Source organism: Toxotes jaculatrix, chromosome 16, assembly GCF_017976425.1.
Source record: "Toxotes jaculatrix isolate fToxJac2 chromosome 16, fToxJac2.pri, whole genome shotgun sequence".
Classification (NCBI taxonomy): domain Eukaryota; kingdom Metazoa; phylum Chordata; class Actinopteri; family Toxotidae; genus Toxotes; species Toxotes jaculatrix.
The window spans coordinates 3,862,944-3,874,310 of NC_054409.1; the positions used below are offsets into that span (position 1 = coordinate 3,862,944).

General features: G+C 44.1%; 6 non-coding genes across 6 annotated transcripts; all 6 read left to right on the forward strand.

Annotated features, from left to right (window-relative positions):
• Window positions 1-6,715: 6,715 nt before the first annotated feature.
• On the forward strand, window positions 6,716-6,880 carry LOC121196445. The gene has a single exon (XR_005895907.1). It is a non-coding gene; the product is annotated as a U1 spliceosomal RNA (small nuclear RNA).
• Window positions 6,881-7,457: 577 nt separating this feature from the next.
• LOC121196700 lies at window positions 7,458-7,648 on the forward strand. Its single transcript, XR_005896139.1, has one exon. It is a non-coding gene; the product is annotated as a U2 spliceosomal RNA (small nuclear RNA).
• A 390-nt stretch (window positions 7,649-8,038) lies between these two features.
• On the forward strand, window positions 8,039-8,153 carry LOC121196244. Its single transcript, XR_005895716.1, has one exon. It is a non-coding gene; the product is annotated as a U5 spliceosomal RNA (small nuclear RNA).
• A 1,159-nt stretch (window positions 8,154-9,312) lies between these two features.
• On the forward strand, window positions 9,313-9,476 carry LOC121196434. The gene has a single exon (XR_005895896.1). It is a non-coding gene; the product is annotated as a U1 spliceosomal RNA (small nuclear RNA).
• Window positions 9,477-10,045: 569 nt separating this feature from the next.
• LOC121196681 lies at window positions 10,046-10,236 on the forward strand. Its single transcript, XR_005896123.1, has one exon. It is a non-coding gene; the product is annotated as a U2 spliceosomal RNA (small nuclear RNA).
• A 358-nt stretch (window positions 10,237-10,594) lies between these two features.
• On the forward strand, window positions 10,595-10,709 carry LOC121196185. Its single transcript, XR_005895660.1, has one exon. It is a non-coding gene; the product is annotated as a U5 spliceosomal RNA (small nuclear RNA).
• The last annotated feature ends 658 nt before the right edge of the window (window positions 10,710-11,367 follow it).

An 11,367-nucleotide genomic window follows, 5' to 3' on the forward strand; every position in this document is an offset into this window, starting at 1 on the left:
CTGACTGGATGAATAGAACACAAGAGAGATTTGTTTGTGCAGATAGATGAGACCTTAATGTGTCGACTAACCCTTATTTTAAGATGCAAGCACACACAATCATCTTCACATCTTGATGGAAAAGAAGGATGAAGGAAAAGTTCTCACTGCAGCAGCTGTAGAATTTTATTATTATGAGCACAATTACACCACAAGAGCCAGTTTGACTCTGTCATTTACAGGCTCTGTGTTTCCAGTTCACTATTAAACACAATGATGTACTTTATTTCTTCATGATGACTCTTGAAAGTTTTTGAAGAGAGAGGAGAAAATTTCTTCTTTCATTTTTCCCTTTTTTTTCTCACAAAACTCGTTTTAAAGATTTTCATGATTCGAAGAAAAACACATTTTCTTTGTGGTCGGAGAAAATGAGGAACTGTTCCATCATTTATCCAGAAGTTTCTATAGTAATGTGATCATTATTCTGTGACTGTGACAGGAGGAGTTCAGTGAATTGATGTGACTCGTCTGTGCTCTTTCACTGCTCATTTTAATGAAGTATATATTCCCTCTCTGTATTATGATATTGGATTGTAACTCAGCTTTACCACAACACTGTCATTGTACACCTGTATGTTTTGTTCACCGTGTTGATCCATCTGTCTTCCTGTATTCATTCTCTCACTCCCTCGCTCACTACAACCACATACACTAAATACACTAAACTGTAGTAAATCCATTATTTGTGAAACATAATGTGGCTGGATGATGTTCAGAGGAAACAGATTTTCTGAATGAATGAGTCCAGAGTCCAGAATCCAGAGTCCACTCTGTGGTTAGGTTTGGTATTTACAGCTATTTAACAATACACACAAGCTAACTTGCATACGGCCTAATACAAATGTCCCACACACACATTTCATCAGAGAGAGCAGCTCTCAGAAATAAGTCCAGCAGTGGAGACAGTCCAACAGGCTCCACATGTTTCTGCACTACTCTACTACTGTGCTGAGAGGAGACTGTACTGAAGCTGTCAGCTGTACCATCAGCCTCTGAGGCTGCTCTGCTCTCTGTGTCACACACTGCTACTGTACATGAAGACTGCTGTCAGCTCGGCTCAGCTCCACTCATCACTAACTTCATTTAGAGCAAACAGAGCTCTGCTGTAACAGGAAGCAGCAGAAAGTCAGAGGAGCGCAGACCTCTCTGTCATGTCAGGTGTTTTCAGGAAGGGACGTCACTTCACATACCTTCACAACTCGAGTCAGCATCAGACGGACACACGCACAATAAACATCCACGGTAGCTGGAATTTCCCTCTCAGCTCCGGTGTTTCCTAGTGGAAAACGCCAGGACATGAAATGAAAAGAGTGAATCGATCCTTTGCCTTGAAATCCAAAGAAGAAAGCGACGGCGGGGATCCACACGGTGTGTATCCAGAAGTAAAGCATGGTGTCCTTTAATCAGCTGCAAAAGCTCCGCGCTCTTCCCGACGAAGCTCCGTGTCCAGCGGTTCATTTCCAGAAGAGAAAGCGCTGCAGATGAAGCCGAGCGGAGGAAGAAATCCCAGTGTGAACGCTGCTGATGAACACAAGAGCTGGAGACTCTGTCGCTGCTTCTTCTGCTGCTTTCACACGGACATTAGCGACCCCTACCGGAACTTTTATCCAGAGAGGAAGAGACTGTGTGTGAGTCCTCTGTCTCTGTCTCTGTGTCTGTGTGCTCAGTATGTTGCTACTGAAGCAGCGTTTCATGGTTCAGGACTGACAGCAGGACTAATGTGGACAAGTCCAACTCATTTCATTCAGCTCCACAACCATGATTTGTCACATGGAGCGAAGTGAAGCCAGTGAAGAGGAGGGGAATGGGAGGAGGAAGCAACACAAAGTGTTTATTTATTGTTTATTTATTCCACTTAGTTCTGTCAGAGCCACTGAAGCTGTTTCTTTACTTTTTATTCTTCACTCGAGCTGCAGTGAGAACATCTACAGAAGAAACATTATTATTATTATTTACTGTCCAACACAGTAAAGTGTAAATGATGGACATTTACTCAACACAACTTTTTATTTCCACTGTCACAGGATAGAAAGAACAAAGAACTTCACTAAGAGCCTTGTTTCATAATTCATTTCCAGCCCACAGTGTTTCTGTCCTCCAGCAAACCTTTGGATGTCAGTGTGTCAAGCTGATGTTGGTGAATCTGAGGCTGTGTTGACTGAGAGAAGAAGCTGTGAGATCTTTTAGACCCTGAGGACTCACTCTGGACTGATTTGATAGATGCTCCACAAATAAAAGTGCTTCTCCACTCAACTAACTACTACTCCTCATAGGGACTGTCTGCAGGAACTGAAGCTGCTTTTGGTCAAAGAGATATTCATGTGTTCACTGTTCACTCAGGACCATTCAGCTGGGTTGGTGAATTCAGCACCAAGGACAGCAGCAGCTGAACTGTACACAACTACTAACAGATAGAAGGAGTGTGTACAACATTCATGTTAATGTATCTGCTGAAATCCTGTTGGAAGTAGCATAAAGTGTCCTCCAGGCTGATGGCAGTAACCTGCTGCAATTAGCCAATAATGAGCCCATTAGCCTCTATAATGAAGTTCACACATATTATTATTTGCAACACAGGATGAAGACAATTAGTTTAAAAAAGAATCATTTGAAGGTTTATGAGAGTTGCTACTTTATTTTTAATCCTGTTGCTGTAGATTTTCCTCAACTCCAAACAATGTGGACTGTGAAGCATTAACAAGCTCTCAGTCAGCACCATGGAAAGAGGCAGAGACGACTGCTGTTCTCTCTACAGTACAAAACAATTATCACTGTTTACACTCTTGTGTTACTTCAAACTGATGAAATCACAGTTGTACAGTCATCTCTTTATCATCTCTTATTTCCATCCTACACTTTGTTTTCCTCCAGATCCCAAGTCCAGTTCTCCTGCACTGCAGCCTCGTCTCCACTGACTCTACTGTTGCAGGGTGTAGACAGATATATTCCTCCTTCTGTCCACATGCTGCAGGTCAGCTGCTACTTTTCACCTGCTAGAGTGGAGCTTCAGTGTGATGGTGTAATGCATTCACACATGGTTCACGCTGTAAATGTGTGAACACTGGTCCTTTAGTGAATTTGCTGTTGGGTTGATCAGAGGGTTTGTAGAGTTATTATGCTTCTTCCTCTTTGCATCATGATTTTCCACAGACTCTTGTCAGTTACAAAACAAATAGAAAGTCTGAAAGTGCCAACGTGACTTTCCATCCATCCAGTATCAGGATACAGTTGAGAAAAGATGTGTATTGATTTAAGCTCTGACTGTGACAGCACATTACACAGCTCTCTCTCCACTCTGAGCTGTGACCTCCAGCAGTGGATGATTCACAGTAAAGTTGCAGACACTCTGTGATACTTGTTCTCTGATGCTAATGACTCTTGGAGCTCTACTTTCCTCTGCTGTTGGTCTCTGTCCTGAATAAAGAGCTCCTCCGCCTATTTCTGCTGACTCCATCCCAGTGGTTTTCATTGTTTCATCATGTAACACCTGTGAAAGTTTCCCTCATTTACCTGGTTTTAATAACACATTGCCTCTGACTGAGAGCCAAGCGACTGTAGAGCAGAGCATCACTTTCTGGTTCAGATCCACTTTAAAGTGTGTTGGTCTCTGTCACTGGGCCTTTACTCCACAGAGAGAACTGGATCTCATCATTAATGGAAACAGTCCTAAATATCCTGGCAGAAAGAGAAGTGAGTCTCCATCTTCTCTTTCCACTTCACTTATTCTCCTTTACAGGAGTTCACTCTGCTGTGGACAGAGACACCAGCTGCAGTGTCTGTTCATAGAAGAGTTAGAGGAGGAAGAAAGATGATCCACAGCCAGTCAACACAGAATAATGGGATCTTTGTAGCGACTGTTGGTGTCAGTGTTCAACAATCTGGAACAACAACAACAAATCAGAAAAGAAACATCCTCTGAGGTGATGGATCATCAGTTCAAAGCTGCAATTAGGAATAAATGTCACAATAAAAACAAATGTGTTCAGTGATTGGTGAGATCTGAAAAGACAAAATGAATATCACTGTACTGTCAACTTTCAAACATGCTGTTTCATTAGCCAGCTGGAAATCAATAAATAATTATTTATCAGTACAAAACAAGATCTGAACACAGAGCCAGTTTCACTTGATAGCCAACATGCTGAAGCTGAGGAAAACTTCAGATGCCTTGGTACAGTTCTGGACTACCTGGTGAGCTTCTCTGAAAATACAAAAGATGCTCACAGCAACTTTATTTTCAGAGAAAACTCTGTGGCCTCTGTGTTAGTCTGCTGATTTTAGAACTGATGTTGAAAACTACTGTTGAAAGCGTTTTAACTTTTCAACACTGAAAATTATTCACAACCTCACTGACAAGAAAAACTCTATATACTGAAACACTGACATTGATACAATTGACAGTTTTATTGCTTCATGATGCATCTGCTTCATTGATCTGATGTATTTCTCTGTGAGTCACATTGTACTATAATCTGTGCAGATGTTCCAACTAACATTCAGTATCTTCATCCACAGAAACTCCTCCACTGGCTCGCAGAAGACACAGAGACAAAGACACTGAGACACTGATTCACTTCTTCTCCTCAGAGCTGCTGAACTGTACATGGTGTTTAAATCAACTGTCAAACTGCTTTATTTAGCAGACAAATCAGAGCCATAGTGGAGCCGTCTGTAGCAGTTAGTCTGAAGAGTCCTACAGCTCAGCAGCCTGAGGAGCTCAGAGGGAAGAAAGAGAGGCAGGACTGCTGAGGAGAAAGAAGAGGAGGAGTTCAGCTGCTTGCTGAAGATGCTTTGACTCCACTAGTAGTTTATAATGGGGTCAAAGGTCATTCTGGAGGGCAGTGACCCTTCAATATCAGTTTGTTAAATCATCAGACAGGTGAAAAAAAGGCTCCAGCTTTGCTGCTGTCAGGTGGTGAAATGCTTCAAGGTAACTCAGCCTTCCCACAAAATTGGTTTCACTTTGCAGAGAGATTCTTATTAAACCAATGTTTAGAAAAATCAACACATAATAACACCAGCAGCCTTTTGATAAACAGCTATTATGTCCAATGTGTTACACCACTCAGCCCACAACAGTATGGTGTATGAAAAAAAAACGTTTTTTATTGTTCGCCGCAGAGCCCGAAGCATACAACCAAGATGTCGGTATCGCCAGCCACACACTCTTCTCCGCTCATCCGACTCCAAAACCGCCAAAAAAACCCCTTGCACTTTTTTTTACAGAAATGTTCTGCCCACGTTAGCCTGACCCCTACCGGTGAGCATTGTTACACACGCTCAAACCATATAACTGACCGAAATGCCCAGTTGAACACAATCAGGCATGTGTTACATAAAAAAAACAAAATATCCTTTTCAGATGCTACAAATGGAGCCTCCATATTCAATCTATTCTTTACCAGAAAGAAAATAATTCTGATCATGGTATAATTCTTCATCATTCTTTCATCATCTTTTGTCCCAGCAACATAGGTGCAAAGTAGATGTCATTCATTTATCATTCTGCTCTCAGGTGTGTAACCACAGATGGTTATTATTCAAACAATCAGTTGGCCTCATTCATTGATCCTCTCTGAGGGAGCTACTGCTTTGTTTTTCCTCCACACACCCTCCACAGTGTATTCCTCTCAAATCAGGAAATGTAAACTGTGTAACTAAGAAGCAGCTGTGAGCGAGGTTACCAGTCCACTGTACATGATGACAATAAAAAAAGAAATAACTACTGAATGAACTTATTTCTTCAATATGACAGATGATGCTTGAAAAATATACAGTTGTAAGAAGCAAAGGAAACAAGAGAAGCTTTTACAAAAACAAGGTTCATGCAGCATTTTCACTTTGCACTCATCAAACACACATTCACAGATGACTACATGAATACATGACTTTGTGTACAGGTCTAGTGTTTTTTTTTTTTTTTTGTATTCTTTGACAGAGGCACTGGTACTGACATAGGTCTGAGATGCTAAGAGAGAGAGAGGTTAGGGCGAGGGAAAGCATTATGCCAGAGAGTGTCCTCACAAAGATATAAGTACCGGTATGTGTGAGCGTGTGTTTGTCCTTTGATGCCTTTGATGTATCAACATTCTACAGTCTGATGTCACAGGCTGCAGTAAGTGGACACACAGCCAGAGACAAGTTCAGAAGTCAAACAGGAGCAGAAACAGTTGGACTGGACAGGACTTGCTCATGATTTAGGAAGAAAGAAGCACTCAGATATTTCTGCACAATTATTGACAAGGAAGGGAGGAGCTACTGCTGTTACAAGGACAAGAGGAAACCACAGGAAAGTCCAGATCACCTCCAAGGTTTTCAGTAAGTCAATACATGTTAGAAGTTCATGTCAGTGTTTAGTTCATTTAGTCAAATGTTTTGAAAAGTGTTCTACGTGGGCCTTTGCTTTCTTTCCCAAGAGACAGCTTGACTAGTGGCATTTCACACAGTGTTCCTTTGTTTTTGGCAGAGCAGTGCATGATGGGTAGATCTAACAAAGCGCGTTTGCCGCACGCCGCAGCCTATTTGCAGCAGTGTTTGTGTCTTTTCAGCCATAAATGTAACATACAAAGGGGAGCTGATGCTCAAGGCGCTGAAATGTGGGATTATGCATTGTAGGCACCGTCAGCCAGAGCGCTGTGCCTGGTGACCACCACCCGCTCTCTTCCAACTGCAGCTCATACTTACCTGCCAGGGGAGATACCATGATCAACAAGGTGGTTCACCCAGGGTGAGGCTCAGCGATTGCAATCCGGCTGTGCTGACCCCTGCGAATTTCCCCAAATGTGGGAATCTCGACTGCATAATTTCTGGTAGTGGGGGACTGCGTTCGCGCTCTCCCCTGTTGCATGCGTGTAGAAGAAAACACAATGTGTCAGGAATGCCCATGTGCTAACCTGTTGAAAGCTCTCCATTTTGTGAAGTGGCTTTGTTGATTTGGAGTTACATGTCAGCTTTTGCAGTCTGTCCACAAAGCGGCAGTGTTGCTCTGCAGAAGCTCTCTGGCGTACGCTACAGAGTGGCGTGTTTAGTCATGACAATTCCCCGTGTTCCCATTGGAATTGGGGAAGTGGGCGTGGCCTTTCCATGACAAAATGAAGTGTGAGCTCTCCTGTCCGACTGTGCTGCTTGTTTGTGGAAGAAATGTGTGCTAGATGTTGTTCTAGTATGCTTTATTTTTAGGCTTTGGTGTGGAACAGCAATGAGTTGAAGCTATTTTTGGCCGGTTTTGCCGTATGGCTGAGCCTTTTGAGTTGGTGAAAGGTCAAACATCTTTGTATAGCGGCAGGGAAAAGTACACAGCAGACAGATGGGCGGAGTTGCTAAGTGGCGGCAATTGATAAGCTGGCTTACAAATGGGACACCGCGACAAGTGACGGTTGTACCAAGAGCTTGATTTGGACGTCAAACGCTTGGGCCTCATCGCTTCTCGGCCTTTTGGCTAAGATCAAGTGTAGTATATGTTCTTATCAGTTTAATATCTGATATGTCCCTTATATGGGGATAACGTATTGAACCCATTTTTAGAAGAGGGAGCTGAAAAGGGAGCTTGCTCCGCTCACTCCACGCATTGACCTGGCATTGCAGTGCCACCGGGAACGGTGCACCTTTCTCTTGCTTTGTAGAAAATCAAGCTCTGACACACATGTTTAGTTAGGAGTCAAACTTTTACAGTGGCTGAAGGAAAATGCGGCTAAGTTTTTATCAAGTCAATTGTGCACAACCAGTCAGTTGATTTACTGATATCACCCAGGGAACCCCGCTCAACAACACGGTGCACTTCAGCTACGATGATTGGTCGCGGACTCCCTGAAGACGCCTGATCGTTTCCCAGACTTTGTAGTCTCCATGTAAAAGCCAGGCCTGGATTTTTCAGGCTGGAGGTGGTGGGGGGTGGAGGGGAGGCTGGGATTTAGCACGCGGCAAGCCAAGGGAGGCACACCGCGACGGTGGTAGCTGGGACGACTAGGGTCCTCAGCTGCTCTCTGAGACAGGCCTGTTCTGACTCTTGTTTCTCTTCATAACGCACAAGTCTTTCGCCTTTTACTAAAGACGTCCGTGGAGAGGAACACCAATGAGTTGAAGTTATTTTTGGCTGGCTTGGCCTTATGGCTGAGCCTTTTGAGTTGGTGAAAAGTCAAACATCTTTATAGAGCGCCACAAGTGGGAGCTCCCCTGTCCGACTTTGCTCTTTCTTTGCGGAAGAAATGTGTGCTAGATGTTGTCATTTCGATGGTATACTTTATTTTTAGGCTTTGGTGGGGATGCTGCCGTCTTTGAGACAAGAAAAGTGTACATGATGACAGTAAAAAAAGAAATAACGCTACTGAATGAACTTATTTCTTCAATATGACAGATGATGCTTGAAAAATATACAGTTGTAAGAAGCAAAGGAAACAAGAGAAGCTTTTACAAAAACAAGGTTCATGCAGCATTTTCACTTTGCACTCATCAAACACACATTCACAGACGACTACATGAATACATGACTTTATGTGTGTACAGGTCTAGTGTTTTTTTTTTTGTATTCTTTGACAGAGGCACTGGTACTGACATAGGTCTGAGATGCTAAGAGAGAGAGAGGTTAGGGCGAGGGAAAGCATTATGCCAGAGAGTGTCCTCACAAAGATATAAGTACCGGTATGTGTGAGCGTGTGTTTGTCCTTTGATGCCTTTGATGTATCAAGATTCTTCAGTCTGATGTCAGAGGCTGCAGTAAGTGGACACACAGCCAGAGACAAGTTCAGAAGTCAAACAGGAGCAGAAACAGTTGGACTGGACAGGACTTGCTTATGATTTAGGAAGAAAGAAGCCCTCAGATATTTCTGCACAATTATTGACAAGGAAGGGAGGAGCTACTGCTGTTACAAGGACAAGAGGAAACCACAGGAAAGTCCAGATCAGCTCCAAGGTTTTCGCTGAGTCAATACATGTTAGTAGTTCATGTCAGTGTTTAGTTCATTTAGTCAAATGTTTTGAAAAGTGTCCCACGTGGGCCTTTGCTTTCTTTCCCAAGAGACAGCTTGACTAGTGGCATTTCACACAGTGTTCCTTTGTTTTTGGCAGAGCAGTGCATGATGGGTAGATCCAACAAAGCGCGTTTGCCGCACGCCGCAGCCTATTTGCAGCAGTGTTTGTGTCTTTTCAGCCATAAATGTAACAGACAAAGGGGAGCTGATGCTCAAGGCACTGAAATGTGGGATTATGCATTGTAGGCACCGTCAGCCAGAGCGCTGTGCCTGGTGACCACCACCCGCTCTCTTCCAACTGCAGCTCATACTTACCTGGCAGGGGAGATACCATAATCAACAAGGTGGTTCACCCAGGGTGAGGCTCAGCCATTGCACTCCGGCTGTGCTGACCCCTGTGAATTCCCCATATGTGGGAATCTCGACTGCATAATTTCTGGTAGTGGGGGACTGCGTTTGCGCTCTCCCCTGTTGCGTGCGTGTAGAAGAAAACACAATGTGTCAGGAATGCCCATGTGCTAACCTGTTGAAGGCTCTCCATTTTGTGAAGTGGCTTTGTTGATTTGGAGTTACATGTCAGCTTTTGCAGTCTGTCCACAAAGCGGCAGTGTTGCTCTGCAGAAGCTCTCTGGCGTGCGCTACAGAGTGGCATGTTTAGTCATGACAATTCCCCGTGTTCCAATTGCAATTGGGGAAGTGGGCGTGGCCTTTCCATGACAAAATGAAGTGTGAGCTCTCCTGTCCGACTGTGCTGCTTGTTTGTGGAAGGAATGTGTGCTAGATGTTGTTCTAGTATGCTTTATTTCTAGGCTTTGGTGTGGAACAGCAATGAGTTGAAGCTATTTTTGGCCGGCTTTGCCGTATGGCTGAGCCTTTTGAGTTGGTGAAAAGTCAAACATCTTTGTATAGCGGCAGGGAAAGGTACACAGCAGACAGATGGGCGGAGTTGCTAAGTGGCGGCAATCGATAAACTGGCTTACAAATGCGACAAGTGACGGTTGTACCAAGAACTTGATTTGGACGTCAAACGCTTGGGCCTCATCGCTTCTCGGCCTTTTGGCTAAGAACAAGTGTAGTATCTGTTCTTATCAGTTTAATATCTGATATGTCCCCTATATGGGGACAACGTATTAAACCCATTTTTAGGAGAGGGAGCTGAAAAGGGAGCTTGCTCCGCTCACTCCACGCATCGACCTGGCATTGCAGTGCCACCGGGAACGGTGCACCTTTCTCTTGCTTTGTAGAAAATCAAGCTCTGACACACGTTTAGTTAGGAGTCCAACTTTTACAGTGGCTGAAGGAAAATGCAGCATAGTTTTTATCAAGTGAATTGTGCACAACCAGTCAGTTGATTTACTGATATCACCCAGGGAACCCCGCTCAACAACACAGTGCACTTCAGCTACAATGATTGGTCGCGGACTCCCTGAAGACGCCTGATCGTTTCCCAGACGTTGTAGTCTCCATGTAAAAGCCAGGCCTGGAGGGGAGGCTGGGATTCAGCACGCGGCAAGCCAAGGGAGGCGCACTGCGACGGTGGTAGCTGGGACGACTAGGGTCCTCAGCTGCTCTCTGAGACAGGCCTGTTCTGACTCTTGTTTCTCTTCATAACGCACAAGTCTTTCGCCTTTTACTAAAGACTTCCGTGGAGAGGAACACCAATGAGTTGAAGTTATTTTTGGCTGGCTTGGCCTTATGGCTGAGCCTTTTGAGTTGGTGAAAAGTCAAACGTCTTTATAGAGCGCCACAAGTGTGAGCTCCCCTGTCCGACATTGCCCTTTCTTTGTGGAAGAAATGTGTGCTAGATGTCATTTCGCTGGTATACTTTATTTTTAGGCTTTGGTGGGGATGCTGCCGTCTTTGAGACAAGAAAAGTGTACCACGTGGGCCTTTGCTTTCTTTCCCAAGAGACAGCTTGACTAGTGGCTTTGTGGACAGACTGCAAAAGCTGACATATACAACTGCAGGTCATACTTACCTGGCTGTGTTGCTGTGCTGACCCCTGCGAATTTGAATGTGAATGCGAATGTGGCCTGTTAAAAGCTCCAGCTTCAGTAAATAGATTTTTAACCTCCAACACTTTGCTCTGAAGAGTCAGTGACAGGCAGCTGAGTGGAACCAAGCAGAGAGGAGAAGTCAGTCATTGTGACGTTCGCCTCCACACTTCACACACTCCTCACACAACCACAAAGCAGGTGGAGAATGTGTAACAGTGTGTGTATATGTGTCCTTTCACAGACACAAATATTATTACTGTTATATTTGGAGGAACAAAGTGGTGACGAGTGATCTCACAGACACAGAGAGCAGCAGTGTGGACAGTCTGTAGGAGGGTGTGCATGTGTTTGCCTGAGAAACAACC